Source organism: Triticum urartu, chromosome 6A (genome assembly GCF_056163025.1).
Source record: "Triticum urartu cultivar PI428250 chromosome 6A, HENAU_Tu73, whole genome shotgun sequence".
In the NCBI taxonomy this organism is placed as follows: Eukaryota; Viridiplantae; Streptophyta; class Magnoliopsida; order Poales; family Poaceae; genus Triticum; species Triticum urartu.
Genome location: NC_141878.1, coordinates 85,048,110 through 85,066,889, shown reverse-complemented (window position 1 = coordinate 85,066,889; position 18,780 = coordinate 85,048,110).

Sequence of the window (18,780 nt, the reverse complement as noted above, 5' to 3'; positions counted from 1 at the left end):
CATATGCTCCCTCCGTCTGAAAAAGCTTGTCCCTCGAATGGATGTATCTAGCACCAAGCTTGGGATAAGCTTTTTCGGACGGAGGGAGTAGGTAACAATTTAATATAAAACATTAATCTTTAGTAGAAAAGGGGTTGAAAATATAAACAATTTAATAAACCCGCAGCTCTCTCTCTCTCTCTTGTTCCTCTTTGTATTTCCTTTGCATACATAGTATCTTTTCCAAGCCTTGTTCAACTTTTAGAGGGAAAGCAGATGCAGAAAAGAGCATACAAGTTTAAAAAATTATTCAAAGGCGACAAAGCATTAGAAGATAACTGAGGATGAGGGATGATAAATCAATAATCTGCTCTTGGTTCTCTCTATAGCTTCAACAGAGAGTTGTCACTGGAATAACCAATGGCACTCTGGCAATATATTAGGGAGCCTTGAAAATAGCCTATTGAAACAACAAGAAAAAATATGACAAAACAGCTCAGTATTAATTATTTAAACAAAGGTAATGATTCAGTAATACCAACACCCAGAGAAAAGACACCCACAATAAAAAATGGATGTGCTTTGAAAGGACAAAATGTAATAGCTGCATATAACATATCTAACTTCAATTAATAAGTGGGACTACAGATAAAGTGCATATAAGACCATACCAACTTCAGTAAAGTACGTAGTACAATATTACTAGTTAAGTCTTCCCTACATTTAGCTGCAATAACATGCATAAACAAAAAACATCCGCTGGAATAAGCAAACTTCAAGTAGTCCACTGAAACAACCAGCCTACATCAAGCTACCTTGCAGGACATCTAATAGAACCAAACGTTGCACAATGCCACAAACTAACAGACTGAAGCAGGAATCATCCAAACATAGCAAGAAATAGCTGTCACCAATTTCAAGAGGACTTAAATATAGTGCTGCTCGTGGTTGAATACCAAGCTCTTGCAATGGTCTAAATATCTTTCATGGCAAACTTCAACCAGCAATTGATTGGTGTTCTTCCAGCGTGTCCAAGTACAACAGAACATACGCCAAAAATGCTTCCTGACAACAGTCAGACCCAAGATTGCAGATAACATGCACTTCCTTTAGATCAATGTCATACTTCATCAGTGTGTTATCCTTGCCAGCAACATAGAAAATCAACCGCAATCCGGGTGAATAGCGACAATGTTGTATAAGTAGTGGTGGAAGGACGGATGATCGATCCCATGTGGAAAGTTTCTTTTCTCTAGCAACTGTTCATTGCTCACACGATGCTTCAGTATCCATTCATCTGTATTGTAATCCTCGAGAACCCAGATTGACAAGCTTAGAGGATCGAGGACACTACGAACTATATTCGTGTAACAAAGGTGCCCCTAGGACTGGCCAATAAAAGCAGGCTCAAACTCTGCTTCCTGGTGTGGCACACGAATGATCCTCCATCTCTCCCCATCAGTATTCACTGCCAGTATAGAATAGTTAGGCATGATAAGATGCAAGATGTCATTGAAGAAGACGCTTCTCATGTTAGTGCAGATTCTAAGCTCAGAGATCATGCAACTTCTCTTGAAAGTCCACACCCCTATTCTGGACGAGTAGATTGCTGCACCAGCCAAGCAGTATCTGTTCTCAAACTCGGAGAACTCAAACACACGAAAATGCGAGGAAATGGCTGGATCGAAAGCCAAATAGGTTGTGGGCGTCTTGGCGCGGCGGCAGCCTGGGAGGGTTCGGGCAATTCGAGCCAGGTTCCGGTGGCAGAATTGCACACCACGTAGCGAAACATCTCCGGGAGATCACCGTCGAAGAAGTAGCGGTAGAGGAGTGAAGGAAATATGCTCTAGAGGCAATAATAAAGTTATTGTTTATATTTCCTTATATCATGATAAATGTTTATTATTCATGCTAGAATTGTATTAACCGGAAACTTGATACATGTGTGAATACATAGACAAAACATAATGTCCCTAGTAAGCCTCTACTAGACTAAATCATTCATCAAAGATAGTTATGTTTCCTAACCGTAGACATGAGTTGTCATTTGATGAACGAGATCACATCATTAGGAGAATGATGTGATGGACAAGACCCATCCGTTAGCTTAGCATAATGATCGTTGAGTTATTGCTATTGCTTTCTTCATGACTTATACATATTCCTTTGACTATGAGATTATGCAACTCCCCAATACCGGAGCAATACCTTGTGTGCTATCAAATGTCACAACGTAATTGGGTGATTATAAAGATGCTCTACAAGTATCTCCGAAAGTGTTTGTTGGGTTGGCATAGATCGAGATTAGGATTTGTCACTCCGAGTATCGGAGAGGTATCTTTGGGCCCTCTCGGTAATGCACACCATGATAAGCCTTGCAAGCAATGTGACTAATGAGTTAGTTGCGGGATGATGCATTACAGAACGAGTAAAGAGACTTGCCGGTAATGAGATTGAACTAGGTATGAAGATACCGACGATCAAATCTCGGGCAAGTAACATACCGATGACAAAGGGAATGACGTATATTGTCATTACGGTTTGACCGATAAAGATCTTCGTAGAATATGTAGGAACCAATATGAGCATCTCGGTTCTGCTATTGGTTATTGACCGGAGAGGTGTCTCGGTCATGTCTACATAGTTCTCGAACCCGTAGGGTCCGCATGCTTAATGTTCGATGACGATTTTGTATTATATGAGTTATGTGATTTGGTGACCAAATGTTGTTCGTAGTCTCGAATGAGATCACGAACATGATGAGGAGTCTCAAAATGGGCGAGAGGTAAAGATTGATATATTGGATGATAGTATTCGGACACCGGAAGTGTTTCGGAATGTATCGGGTACATATCGGAGTACCGGGGGGTTACCGAAACCCCCCGGGGGAAGATATGGGCCATATGGGCCATAGGAGGGAGGCACACCAGCCCACATAGGGGTGGCGCGCCCCCCACAAGGGAGGAGTCCGAATTGGAATAGGGGAGGGGCGGCGTCCGCCTTTCCTTCTCCCTCTCTCTCCTTCCCCCTTTCCCCCTCCGATAAAAGGAAGGGGGCCGAATCCTACTAGGAGCCCAAGTAGGACTACTCCTACTTGGGGCGCACCTAGGGCCGGCCTCCTCCCCTCTCCCTCCTTTATATACGGGGGCTGGGGGCGCCTCTAACACATCAATTGTTCCAAGTCGTGTGCGGCGCTCCCCTCCATAGTTTACGCCTCCAGTCATATTCACGTAGTGCGTAGGCGAAGCCCTGCGCGGATCACTTCACCATCGCCGTCACCACGCCATCGTGCTGACGGAACTCTCCCTCGACACTTTACTAGATCAAGAGTTCGAGGGACGTCATCAAGCTGAATGTGTGCAGAACTCGGAGGTGTCATACATCAGTGCTTGATCGTTTGGATCGAGAAGACGTTTGACTACATCAACCGCGTTAAGCTAACGCTTCCGCTTTCGGTCTACGAGGGTACGTGGACACACTCTCCCCCTCTCATTGCTATGCATCTCCTAGATAGATCTTGCGTGAGCATAAGAAATTTTTTGAAATTGCATGCTACGTTCCCCAACAAGGAGGAGGCCGGGAGTCCGCCAACTTGCAGCACTCGTAGCAAGGCAGGAAGGAGAGGGAGGGGTGGACGAGAGCCCCGCGTCCCAGCTCCGGGAGGAGGCTGGAAAAATGGCGGACCTCCTGGGGGGTGCCGCTCGTCCCTGGTGATGTAGAAGACGCCGGCAAGGGTCTGGGGAGCCTCCTGCGGTGGTGGGGGTCCGAGATGAGGCGGTGCCAGCGCCTGGACACGCACTTGGCGCGACACAGCGGCCTAGTGAAGCAAATATGACCTAGAGGCAATAATAAAATTATTATTTATTTCCTTATGTCATGATAAATGTTTATTATTCTAGAATTGTATTAACCGGAAACTTAGTACATGCGTGAATACATAGACAAACAGAGTGTCACTAGTATGCCTCCACTTGACTAGCTCATTGATCAAAGATGGTTATGTTTCCTAACCATGGACATAAGTTGTCATTTGATAAACGGGATCACATCATTAGGAGAATGGTGTGATTGACTTGACCCATTCCCTTAGCTTAGCACTTGATCGTTTTAGTTTACTGCTATTGCTTTCTTCATGACTTATACATGTTCCTGTGACTATGAGATTATGTAACTCCCGATTACCAGAGGAACACTTTGTGTGCTACCAAACGTCACAACGTAACTGGGTGATTATAAAGGTGCTCTACAAGTGTCTCCGATGGTACTTGTTGAGTTGGCATAGATCGAGATTAGGATTTGTCACTCCGATTGTCGGAGAGGTGTCTCTGGGCCCTCTCGGTAATGCACATAACTATAAACCTTGCAAGAAATGCAACTAATGAGTTAGTTGTGGGATAGTGCATTACGGAACGAGTAAAGAAACTTGCCGGTAACTAGATTGAACTAGGTATTGAGATACCGACGATCGAATCTCTGGCAAGTAACGTGCTGATGACAAAGGGAACAACGTATGTTGTTATGCGGTTTGACCGATAAAGATCTTCGTAGAATATGTACGAGCCAATATGAACATCCAGGTTCTGCTATTGGTTATTGACCAGAGACGTGTCTCGGTCATGTCTACATAGTTCTCGAACCCATAGGGTCCGCACGCTTAACGTTCAGTGACGATCGGTAATATGAGTTTATATGATTTGATGTACCTTAGGTAGTTCGGAGTCCCGGATGAGATCGGGTACATGACGAGGAGTCTTGAAATGGTCGAGACGTAAAGATCGATATATTGGACGACAATATTCGGACATCGGAAAGGTTCCGAGTGATTCGGGTATTTTTCGGAGTACCCGGGAGTTACGAGAATACGGGGAAGAAGTATTGGGCCTCATGGGCCACGTGGTGGAAGAGAGGAGGCAGGGCGCGCGGCCCCCCTAGCCCAAACCGAATTGGACTAGGGGGTCGGCCCCCCTTTCCTCCTTTCCTCCCTCTCCTTCCTTCTCCCTCTCTCCTTCCTTTCCTCCTCCTAATAGGAGTAGGAAAGGGGAGTCCTACTCCAACTAGGAGGAGGACTACTCCTCCTGGCGTGCCCTACAGGGGTCGGCCAGCCTCCCCCCTTGCTCCTTTATATACGGGGGCAAGGGGCACCCTAGAACACACAAGTTGATTGTTCCAAGCCATGTGCGGTGCCCCCCTCCACCATAATTCACCTCGATCATATTGTAGCGGTGTTTAGGCGAAGCCTTGCGTCGGTAGCAACATCATCACCATCATCACGCCGTCGTGCCGACGGAACTCTCCCATGAAGCTCTGCTGGATCGGAGTTCGTGGGATGTCATTGAGCTGAACGCGTGCTAAACTCGGAGGTGTCGTGCGCTCGGTACTTGGATCGGTCGGATCGTGAAGACGTTCAACTACATCAACCATGTCTCATAACGCTTTCGCTTATGGTCTACGAGGGTACGTGGACGATACTCTTCCCTCTCGCTACTATCCATCACCATGATCTTGCGTGTGCGTAGGAAATTTTTGAAATTACTACGTTCCCCAACAGTGGTATCAGAGCCAGGTTTATGTGTAGATGTTATATGCACGAGTAGAACACAAAGGAGTTGTGGGCGTGGGTATATACATATTGCTTGCTGTCACTAGTTGTTTCTTGATTCAGCGGTATTGTTGGATGAAGCGGCCCAGACTGACATTACGCGTACGCTTATGCGAGACTGGTTCTACCGACGTGCTTCACACACAGGTGGCTGGCGGGTGTCAGTTTCTCCAACTTTAGTTGAATCGGATTCTATGAACAGGGTTCTTTCTGAAGATCAAAAAGCAATCACTATACCGCGTTGTGGTTTTTGATGCGTAGGTAAGAACGGTTCTTGCTCAGCCCATAGCAGCCACATAAAACTTGCAACAACAATGTAGAGGACGTCTAACTTGTTTTTGCAGGGCTTGTTGTGATGTGATATGGTCAAGACGTGATGAAATATAAGTTGTTGTATAAGATGATCATGTTTTGTTGAAGTTATCGGCAACTTGTAGAAGCCTTATGGTTGTCTCTTTATTGCATAAGATGCAAGCGCCAAATAATTGCTTTACTTTATCGCTATGCGATAGCAATAGTTGCAAGAGCAATAGTTGACGAGACGACCATGTGATGACACATTGATAGAGATCAAGATGATGGAGATCATGGTGTCATGCCGGTGATGATAGAGATCATGATGGTACTTTGGAGATGGAGATCACAGGCGCAAGATGATCGTGGCCATATCATGTCACATATTTTGATTGCATGTGATGTTTATCCTTTATGCATCTTATTTTGCTTAATTCGGTGGTAGCATTATAAGATGATCTCTCACTAAATTTCAAGGTACAAGTGTTCTCCTTGAGTATGCACCATTGCCAAAGTTCGTCGTGCCAAGACACCACGTGATGATCGGGTGTGATAAGCTCTACGTTCATATACAACGGGTGCAAGCCAGTTTTGCACACGCAGAAATACTCGGGTTAAACTTGACGAGCCTAGCATATGCAGATATGGCCTCGGAACACTGGAGACTGAAAGGTCGACCGTGAATCATATAGTAGATATGATCAACATAGTGATGTTCACCATTGAAAACTACTCCATCTCACAAGTATAGGGGATCGCAACAGTTTTTGAGGGTAGAGTATTCAACCCAAATTTATTGATTCGACACAAGGGGAGCCAAAGAATATTCTCAAGTATTAGCAGCTGAGTTGTCAATTCAACCACACCTGGAAACTTAATATCTGCAGCAAAGTGTTTAGTAGCAAAGTAATATGATATTGGTGGTAACGGTAGCAAAAGATAACGATAGCAAAAGTAATATTTTTGGTGTTTTGTAATGATTGTGACAATAGCAACGGAAAAGTAAATAAGCGAAGAACAATATATGAAAATCTCGTAGGCATTGGATCGGTGATGGAGAATTATGCCGGATGCGGTTCATCATGTAACAGTCATAACCTAGGGTGACACAGAACTAGATCCAATTCATCAATGTATAGGCATGTATTCCGAATATAGTCATACGTGCTTATGGAAAAGAACTTGCATGACATCTTTTGTCCTACCCTCCCGTGGCAGCGGGGTCCTAGTGGAAACTAAGGGATATTAAGGCCTCCTTTTAATAGAGTACCAGACCAAAGCATTAACACATGGTGAATACATGAACTCCTCAAACTATGGTCATCACCGGTAAGTATCCCGATTATTGTCACTTCGGGGTTAACAGATCATAACACATAATAGGTGACTATAGACTTGCAAGATAGGATCAAGAACTCTAATATATTGATGAAAACATAATAGGTTCAGATCTGAAATCATGGCACTCAGGCCCTAGTGACAAGCATTAAGCATAGGAAAGTCATAGCAACATCAATCTCAGAACATAGTGGATACTAGGGATCAAACCCTAACAAAACTAACTCGATTACATGATAGATCTCATCCAACCCATCACCGTCCAGCAAGCTTACAATGGAATTACTCACGCACGGCGGTGAGCATCATGAAATTGGTGATGAAGGATGGTTGATTATGACGATGGCGATAGATTCCCCTCTCCTGAGCCCCGAACGGACTCCAGATCAGCCCTCCCATGAGGTTTTAGGGCTTGGCGGCAGCTCCGTATCGTAAAACGCGATGAATCCTTCTCTCTGATTTTTTTTCTCCCCGAAAGCAAATATATAGAGTTGGAGTTGAGGTCGGAGGATCTCCAGGGGGCCCACGAGGTAGGGGGCGCGCCCCCCACCCTCTTGGACAGGTGGTGGGCCCCCTGGTCTTCATCTTTTGCAAGGATTTTTTATTATTTCCGAATAGATGTTCCATGAAGTTTCAGGTCATTCCGAGAACTTTTGTTTCTGCACATAAATAACACCATGGTAATTCTGCTGAAAACAGCGTCAGTCCGGGTTAGTTCCATTCAAATCATGCAAGTTAGAGTCCAAAACAAGGGCAAAAGTGTTTGGAAAAGTAGATACGATGGAGACGTATCAACTCCCCCAAGCTTAAACCTTTGCTTGTCCTCAAGCAATTCAGTTGACAAACTTGAAGTGATAAAAAAAACTTTTACAAACTCTGTTTGCTCTTGTTGTTGTAAATATGTAAAGCTAGCATTCAAGTTTTCAGCAAAGATTATAAACTAACCATATTCACAATAACGCTTAGGTCTCATGTTATCAACTAGCGAGCAATAATAATAAATCTCAGATGACAACACTTTCTCAAAACAATCATAATATGATATAACAAGATGGTATCTCGCTAGCCCTTTCTGAGACCGCAAAACATAAATGCAGAGCACCTTTAAAGATCAAGGACTGACTAGACATTGTAATTCATGGTAAAAGAGATCCAGTCAAGTCATACTCAATGTAAACTAATAGTAATGAATGCAAATGACAGTGGTGCTCTCCAACTGGTGCTTTTTAATAAGAGGAGGATGACTCAGCATAAAAGTAAATAGATAGGCCCTTCGCAAAGGGAAGCAGGGATTTGTAGAGGTGCCAGAGCTCGGTTTTAAAATAGAGATGAATAATATTTTGAGCGGTATACTTTCATTGTCAACATAACAACCAAGAGATGGCGATATCTTCCATGCTACACACATTATAGGCGATTCTCAAACAGAATGGTAAAGTTTATACTCCCCCTCCACCAACAAGCATCAATCGATGGCTTGCTCGAAACAACGAGTGCCTCCAACTAACAAGAGTCCCAGGGGGAGTTTTGTTTGCAATTATTTTGATTTGATTTGCATAAAGCATGGGACTGGGCATCCCAGTGACCAGCCACTTTCTCGTGAGTGAGGAGCGGAGACCACTCCTCTTGAGAATAACCCGCCTAACATGGAAGATACGGACAGCCCTAGTTGATACATGAGCTATTCGAGCATACAAAACAGGATATTTATTTGAAGGTTTAGAGTTTGGCACATACAAATTTACTTGGAACGGCAGGTAGATACCGTATATAGGTAGGTATGGTGAACTCATATGGAATAACTTTGGGGTTTATGGGATTGGATGCACAAGCAGTATTCCCGCTTAGTACAGGTGAAGGCTAGAAAAAGACTGGGAAGCAACCAGCTAGAGAGCGACAACAGTCATGAACATGCATTAAAATTAATCAACACCGAATGCAATCATGAGTAGGATATAATGCATCATGAACATAAATATCGTAGAGGCTATGTTGATTTTGTTTCAACTACATGCGTGAACATGTGCCAAGTCAAGCCACTCGAATCGTTCAAAAGAGGATACCACCCTATCATACCACATCACAACCATTTTAATAGCATGTTGGCACGCAAGGTAAACCATTATAAGCTCCTAGCTAATTAAGCATGGCATAAGCAACTATAATCTCTAATTGTCATTGCAAACACGTTTATTCATAATAGGCTGAATCAGGAACGATGAACTAATCATATTTACAAAAACAAGAGAGGTCAAGTTCATACCAGCTTCTCCCATCTCAATCAGTCCATCATATATCGTCATAATTGCCTTTCAATTGCACGACCGAACGATGTGGATAATAATAATAATAATAATAATAATAATAATAGTGCACGTGCATTGGACTAAGCTGGAATCTGCAAGCATTCAATAAACAGGAGAAGACAAGGCAATATGGGCTCTGCATATAAGAGCCACTTCAACAATTTAATCATGGTCTTCTCCTATCGACCCCCAAAGAAAAGAAAAAGAAATCGAACTATTTACACGGGAAAGCTCCCAACAAGAAAAAAGAAGAATAAGAAATCTTTTTGGGTTTTCTTTTTAATTACTATTACAAGCATGGAAATTAAAACTAGCTAAAAGCTACAGCTAATTTTTTTGTTTTTTCTTAATGTTTATTAAACACACAAGAAGAAAGCATAAAAGATAAAATAAACTAGCATGGATATTACAATGAAAAAGTATGAGCACCGACATCTAGCAATGAGTGTGTGAACATAAATGCAATGTCGGTGGGAAATACGTACTCCCCCAAGCTTAGGCTTTTGGCCTAAGTTGGTCTATGGCCACAGTTGGCCTGGCGGATATCCATAGTAATAGTTGGGGTCGTACTGCGAAGAAGAAGATTCTGATTGCCACTGGTTGGCAATCATCTCCGGATCTTACTAGTAATTAGACTGTCGTGGAGGATCAACTTGTGGTTCCGACTCTGGCTCTATGGCGATGTAGGGTTCCGGTAGGCGTGAATAGCCTCCAACGGAACAAGGTACTTGCCTGCAGATAAATCAAACAAGGAAGGAGCAGGCAGGGTAATAGTCTCAGGATGATGTTTATCAAAGAACAATTTGTATTTGAGCTCATTTTCCCTATTCTTAACAATAAAATCGTGTGCTACCATACTCTTATAATCTAAATAAACAGGAGGCAGCAATTTTTCTTCCTTCTCATAATGCCTAATAGGTATGTTAAAATGTGCAGCTAGGCGCGAGGCGAAGATGCCTCCAAAGACGGGGCCCTTAGTATGGTTAAGATTTAACCGCTTTGCAATAATAGCACCCATGCTGAATGTATCATCACGAAATAAGGCGTGGAACAAAATAACAATATCAGGGGCACTCAGGTTTCCACAATTTTCGCGCCCAATTAAGCATCTACTAGCAAATATAGCAAGGTAACGTAGAACAGGAAAGTGTATTCTAGTAGTTCGTGCATCGAAAACCTTCCTCGCTTCCCCTACAGTGATGGTATCAATAAACCCATCCACATCGCCGCGATGTGGTTCCTCTATGATGCCCTCGAAAGGGATCAAACAAACCCGACAAAAATCACGAAGTGACATCTTCTTATGCTCATCATATAAATAAAACTCCACCGTAGGTGGTGAGCTCCTAGCATGGAAATGAAAGTTTTGCACAAAGATATTGGTGAGTAAGAGATACTGTTCGCACTGGTCGTGGAGGAAGGCGGTGAGGCCTGCATTCTCAGCCAATTTATAGAAATCATCATAAATCCCGGCTGCTCTCAGGAAATCATCACAAGGTCATTCACACGGCTGAACCTCCGTGATGCGAGGCAGATTATATTTGAGCATGTTTGCTTCTTCATTTTGCTTTTCCTTCGAGCTTCGGCTCGATGAGCCCCTCAAAAATCTCTTCATTATTTTCTGAAAAATTCTGAAATTTTTAGTAACTTCAAATAAAAGTGGACCAAACTCAACAAAATTGATAGCAACTACTCCTACAAGTGCCTAGAGCCTATATCATGCATCAAAACTACTTGGAACCACATAAATTTTACATGCAAGCTCAAGAACAGGGTCACCTAAGCAGCAAAAATATGCAATGAATAAAGCACTAGAACTAAAACTAATTGGACCATTGGAGGAGTTACATACCAAGGAACAATCCCCAAAAGCAGTTTTGTGAGAGGTGCTTTGAGCAAGGAGATCGAAAATCGCAGCAAAATGAGCTAGAACTCGTGCTTGAGCTGGATAATGGTGTTTGTGGGAGGAAGGAGTGTGTGGGTGCAGGAATAAATGGAGGAGGGCCATCATGGGCCCACGAGGTAGGGGGCGCGCCCAGGGGGTAGGGCGCGCCCTCCACCCTCGTGGCCAGGTGGATGCCCCCCTGATGTGTTCTTAGTGAAAAATATTCTCAAATATTCCAAAAAAATTATATTTAAATTTCAGGGCATTTGGAGAACTTTTATTTTCGGGGTATTTTTATATTGCACGGATAATCAGAAAACAGACAGAAATTACTATTTTTGCTTTATTTAATATAAATAACAGAAAGTAGAAAGAGGATACAGAGAGTTGTGTTTTCTAAATTCATCCATCTCATGATCATCAAAAGGAATCCATTAACAAGGTTGATCAAGTCTTGTTAACAAACTCATTCCGAATAACATGGAACCGGAGAATTTTCGAATAACACTAGGTTACCTCAACGGGGATATGCGCATCCCCAATAATAAGAATATCATATTTCTTCTTGACAACAGGAAGAGCAAATTCAAAACCTCCAAAAATAATCGATGGAATTTTTCCAATAGAATTGATATTGTGGACTTGAGGTTGTTTCCTCGGAAAGTGTACCGTATGCTCATTACCATTAACATGAAAAGTGGCATTGCCTTTGTTGTAATCAATAACAGCCCCTGCGGTATTCAAAAAAGGTCTTCCAAGAATAATAGACATACTATCGTCCTCGGGAATATCAAGAATAATAAAGTCCGTTAAAATAGTAACATTTGCAACCACAACAGGCACATCCTCACAAATACCGACAGGTATAGTAGTTGATTTATCAGCCATTTGCAAAGATATTTCAGTAGGTGTCAACTTATTCAAATCAAGTCTATGATATAAAGAGAGAGGCATAACACTAACACCGGCTCCAAGATCACATAAAGCAGTTTTAACATAGTTTCTTTTAATGGAGCATGGTATAGTGGGTACTCCTGGATCTCCAAGTTTCTTTGGTATTCCACCTTTAAAAGTATAATTAGCAAGCATGGTGGAAATTTCAGCTTCTGATATCTTTCTTTTATTAGTAGCAATATCTTTCATATACTTAGCATAAGGATTCATTTTGAGCATATCAGTTAATCGCATACACAAAAAGATACGTCTAATCACTTCAGCAAAGCGCTCAAAATCCTCATCATCCTTTTTCTTGGATGGTTTGGGAGGAAAAGGCATGGGTTTTTGAACCCAAGGCTCTCTTTTCTTACCGTGTTTCCTAGCAACAAAGTCTTTCTTATCATAACGTTGATTCTTTGATTGTGGGTTATCAAGATCAACAGCAGGTTCAACTATATCATTATCATTACTAGGTTGAGCATCAACATGAACATTATCATTTACATTATCACTAGTTTCATGTTCATTACTAGATTGTGTTTCAGCATTAGAAACAGAAATATCATTTGGATTCTCAGGTGTTTCAGCAATAGGATCACTAGAAGCATGCAAAGTCCTATCATTTTTCTTTTTCTTCCTTTTAGAAGGACTAGGTGCATCTATATTATTTCTCTGAGAATCTTGCTCAATTCTCTTAGGGTGGCCTTCAGGATACAAAGGTTCCTGGGTCATTTTACCAGTTCTAGTAGCCACTCTAACAGCATAGTCCTTATTCTTACTATTCAATTCATTGAGCAAATCATTTTGAGCTTTAAGTACTTGTTCTACTTGAGTGGTAACCATAGAAGCATGTTTACTAATAAGTTTAAGTTCACCTTTGATATTAGCCATATAATCACCCAAGTGTTCAAGCATATCAGCACTCGTTTTAATTCTCTACCAAAATAAGCATTGAAGTATTCTTGCTTAACCATAAATTTATCAAACTCATCTAAGCATGGGCTAGCAAACTTAGTAAATGGGATTTCAGCCTTATCATATCTATAGAGAGAATTTACCTTTACTACGTGTGTCGGGTTATCAAGACCATGTGTTTCTTTAATAGGTGATGGATTAAAATCATATATTTCTTCAACAGGCGGTAAATTAAGACCATGTATTTCTTCAATAGGAGGTAAATTCTTAACATCTTCAGATTTAATACCCTTTTCTTTCATGGATTTCTTTGCCTCTTGCATATCTTCAGGACTGAGAAATAGAATACCCATCTTCTTCGGAGTTGGCTTAGGAGTTGGCTCAGGAAGTGTCCAATTATTTTCATTTGTCAACATATTATTCAATAAAATTTTAGCTTCATCTGGCATTCTTTCCCTGAAAACAGAACCAGCACAACTATCTAGGTAATCTCTGAAAGCATCGGTTAGTCCATTATAAATGATATCAAGTATTTCATTTTTCTTAAGAGGGTGATCAGGCAAAGCATTAAGTAATTGGAGAAGCCTCCCCCAAGCTTGTGGGAGACTCTCTTCTTCAATTTGCACAAAATTATATATATCCCTTAAGGCAGCTTGTTTCTTATGAGCAGGGAAATATTTAGCTGAGAAGTAATAAATCATATCCTGGGGACTACGCACACAACCAGGATCAAGAGAATTAAACCATATCTTAGCATCACCCTTAGTTGAGAACGGGAATATTTTAAGGATATAAAAGTAGCGAGTTCTCTCATCATTAGTGAACAGGGTGGCTATATCATTTAATTTAGTAAGATGTGCCACAACAGTTTCAGATTCATAGCCATAAAAAGGATCAGATTCAACCAAAGTAATTATATCAGGATCAATAGAGAATTCATAATCCTTATCAGTAACAAAGATAGGTGAAGTAGCATAAGCAGGATCATATTTCATTCTAGCGTTCAGAGTTTTTTGTTTAAGCTTAGCTAATAATTTCTTAAGATCACTTCTATCATTGCAAGCAAGAAAGTCTCTTTTAGTTTCATATTTATTAGGAGAGACTTCATAATCAGTTTCATCAGTATTATCAGTTTCAATAATTTCATTCTCTCTAGCCCTAGCAAGTTGTTCATCAAGAAATTCACCAAGTGGCACAGTTGTATCAAGCATAGAAGTAGTTTCATCATAAGTATCATGCATAGCAGAAGTGGCATCATCAATAATTTGCGACATGTCAGAATCAATAGCAAAAGCAGGTTTAGGTGTCACAAGCTTACTCAAAACAGAAGGTGAATCAAGTGCAGAGCTAGATGGCAGTTCCTTACCTCCCCTCGTAGTTGAGGGATAAATCTTGGTTTTTGGATCTCTCAAGTTCTTCATAATGATAAGCAGATATAAATCCCAAGTGACTCAAAGAATAGAGCTATGCTCCCCAGCAACGGCGCCAGAAAATAGTCTTGATAACCCACAAGTATAGGGGATCGCAACAATTTTCGAGGGTAGAGTATTCAACCCAAATTTATTGATTCGACACAAGGGGAGCCAAAGAATATTCTCAAGTATTAGCAGCTGAGTTGTCAATTCAACCACACCTGGAAACTTAATATCTGCAGCAAAGTGTTTAGTAGCAAAGTAATATGATAGTGGTGGTAACGGTAGCAAAAGATAACGATAGCAAAAGTAATATTTTTGGTGTTTTGTAATGATTGTGACAATAGCAACGGAAAAGTAAATAAGCGAAGAACAATATATGAAAAGCTCGTAGGCATTGGATCGGTGATGGAGAATTATGCCGGATGCGGTTCATCATGTAACAGTCATAACTTAGGGTGACACAGAACTAGCTCCAATTCATCAATGTAATGTAGGCATGTATTCCGAATATAGTCATACGTGCTTATGGAAAAGAACTTGCATGACATCTTTTGTCCTACCCTCCCGTGGCAGCGGGGTCCTAGTGGAAACTAAGGGATATTAAGGCCTCCTTTTAATAGAGTACCGGACCAAAGCATTAACACATAGTGAATACATGAACTCCTCAAACTACGGTCATCACCGGAAGTGGTCCCGATTATTTTCACTTCAGGGTTGCCGGATCATAACACATAGTAGGTGACTATAGACTTGCAAGATAGGATCAAGAACTCTCATATATTCATGAAAACATAATAGGTTCAGATCTGAAATCATGGCACCCGGGCCCTAGTGACAAGCCTTAATCATAGCAAAGTCATAGAAACATCAATCTCAGAACATAGTGGATACTAGGGATCAAACCCTAACAAAACTAACTCAATTACATGATAAATCTCATCCAACCCATCACCGTCCAGCAAGCCTACGATGGAATTACTCACGCACGGCGGTGAGCATCATGAAATTGGTGATGGAGGATGGTTGATGATGACGATGGCGACGGATTTCCCTCTCCGGAGCCCCTAACGGACTCCAGATCAGCCCTCCCGAGAGAGTTTAGGGCTTGGCGGCGGCTTCGTATCGTAAAACGTGATGAATCTTTCTCTTATTTTTTTCTCTCTGATTTTTTTCTCTCCGAACATGAATATATAGGGTTGGAGTTGAGGTCGGAAGAGCTCCAGGGGGGCCACGAGGTAGGGGGGCGCCCCCCCCCCACCCTCGTGGCCAGGGTGTGGGCCCCCTGGTCTTGATCTTTTGCCAGTATTTTTTATTATTTCCAAAAATAGTCTCCGTGAAGTTTCAGGTCATTCCGAGAACTTTTGTTTCTGCACATAAATAACACCATGGCAATTCTGCTGAAAACAGCGTCAGTCCGGGTTAGTTCCATTCAAATCATGCAAGTTAGAGTCCAAAACAAGGGCAAAAGTGTTTGGAAAAGTAGATACGACGGAGACGTATCATCTATCTAAGTGGGAGTTCTTAAGTAATATGATTAATTGAACTTTAATTTATCATGAACTTAGTCCTGATAGCATTTGCATAACTATGTTGTAGATCAATAGCTCGCGATGTAGCTCCCCGTTTATTTTGATATGTTCCTAGAGAAAAACTAAGTTGAAAGATGTTAGTAGCAATGATGCGGATTGGATCCGTGATTTGAGGATTATCCTCATTGCATAGAAGAATTATGTCCTTGATGCACCGCTAGGTGGCAGACCGATTGCAGGAGCAGATGCAGACGTTATGAACGTTTGGCGAGCTCGTTATGATGACTACTTGATAGTTTAGTGCACATGATTTACGGCTTAGAATCGGGGCTTCAACGATGTTTTGAACGCCATGGAGCATATGAGATGTTCCAAGAGTTGAAATTAGTATTTCAGACTCATGCCCATGTTGAAAGGTATGAGACCTTTGACAAGCACTTTGCCTACAAGATGGAGGAGAATAGCTCAACTAGTGAGCATGTGCTCAGAATGTCTGAGTACTACAATCACTTGAATCAAGTGGGAGTTAATCTTCTAGATAAGATAATGATTGACAGAGTTCTCTAGTCACTACCACCAAGTTACTGGAACTTCGTGATGAACTATAATATGCAAGGATAACGGAAACAATTCCCAAGCTCTTCATGATGTTGAAATCGACGAAGGTAGAAATCAAGAAAAGCATCAAGTGTTGATGGTTGACAAGACCACTAGTTTCAAGAAAAGGGCAAAGAGAAGAAAGGGAACTTCAAGAAGAACGGCAAGCAAGTTGCTGCTCAAGTGAAGAAGCCCAAGTCTAGACCTAAGCCCGAGACTAAGTGCTTCTACTGCAAAGGGACTGGTCACTGGAAGCATAACTGCCCCAAGTATTTGGCGGATAAGAAGTATGGCAAAGTGAACAAAGGTATATTTGATATACATGTTATTGATGTGTACTTTACTAGTGTTTATAGCAACCCCTCGGTATTTGATACTAGTTCAGTTGCTGAGATTAGTAACTCGAAACGGGAGTTGCAGAATGAACAGAGACTAGTTAAGGGTGAAGTAACGATGTGTGTTGGAAGTGGTACCAAGATTGATATGATCATCATTGCACACTCCCTATACTTTCAGGATTAGTGTTGAACCTAAATAAATGTTATTTGGTGTTTGCGTTAAGCATGAATATGATTTGATCATGTTTATTGCAATGCGGTTATTCATTTAAAGTTAGAGAATAATTGTTGTTCTGTTTACATGAATAAAACCTTCAATGGTCATACACCCAAGGTGAATGGTTTATTGAATCTCGATCGTAGTGATACACATATTCATAATATTGAAGCCAAAAAATCCAAAGTTAATAATGATAGTGCAACTTATTTGTGGCACTGTCGTTTAGGTCATATTGGTGTAAAGCGCATGAAGAAAATCCATGCTGATGGGCTTTTGGAATCACTTGATTATGAATTAGTTGATGCTTGCGAACCATGCCTCATGGGCAAGATGACTATGACTCCATTCTCCGGAACAACGGAGCGAGCAACGGACTTGTTGGAAATAATACATACTGATGTATGTAGTCCGATGAGTGTTGAGGCTCGCGGCAGGTATCGTTATTTTCTGACCTTCACAGATGATTTGAGTAAGATATGGGTATATCTTCTTGATGAGACATAAATTTAAAACATTTGAAAAGTTCAAATAATTTTAGAGTGAAGTGGAAAATCATCGTAACAATAAAATAAAGTTTCTACGATCTGATCGTGGAGGAGAATATTTGAGTTACGAGTTTGGTCTTCATCTGAAACAATGCGGAATAGTTTCGCAACTCACGCCGCCTGGAACACCACAGCGTAATGGTGTGTCCAAACATCGTAACCATACTTTATTAGATATGGTGCAATCTATGATGTCTCTTACCGATTTACCATTATCGTTTTGGGGTTATGCGTTAGAGACAGCTGCATTCACGTTAAATAGGGCACCATCTAAATCTGTTGAGACGACGCCATATGAACTGTGGTTTGGCAAGAAACCAAAGTTGTCGTTTCTTAAAGTTTAGGGTTGCGATGCTTATGTGAAAAAGTTTCATCCTGATAAGCTCAAACCCAAATCGGAGAAATGTGTTTTCATAGGATACCCAAAGGAGACAGTAGGGTACACCTTCTATCACAGATCCGAAGGCAAGACATTCGTTGTTAAGAATGGATCCTTTCTAGAGAAGGAGTTTCTCTCGAAAGAAGTGAGTGGGAGGAAAGTAGAACTTGATGAGGCCACTGTACCTGCTCCCTTATTGGAAAGTAGTTCATCACAGAAATCTGTTCCTGTGACTCCTACACCAATTAGTGAGGAAGCTAATGATGATGATCATGTAACTTCAGATCAAGTTACTACCGAACCTCGTAGGTCAACCAGAGTGAGATCCACACCAGTGGTACGGTAATCCTGTTCTGGATGTCATGTTACTTGACCATGACGAACCTACGAACTATGAGGAAGCGATGATGAGCCCAGATTCCGAGAAATGGCTTGAGGCCATGAAATCTGAGATGGGGTCCATGTATGAGAACAAAGTATGGACTTTGATTGACTTGCCCGATGA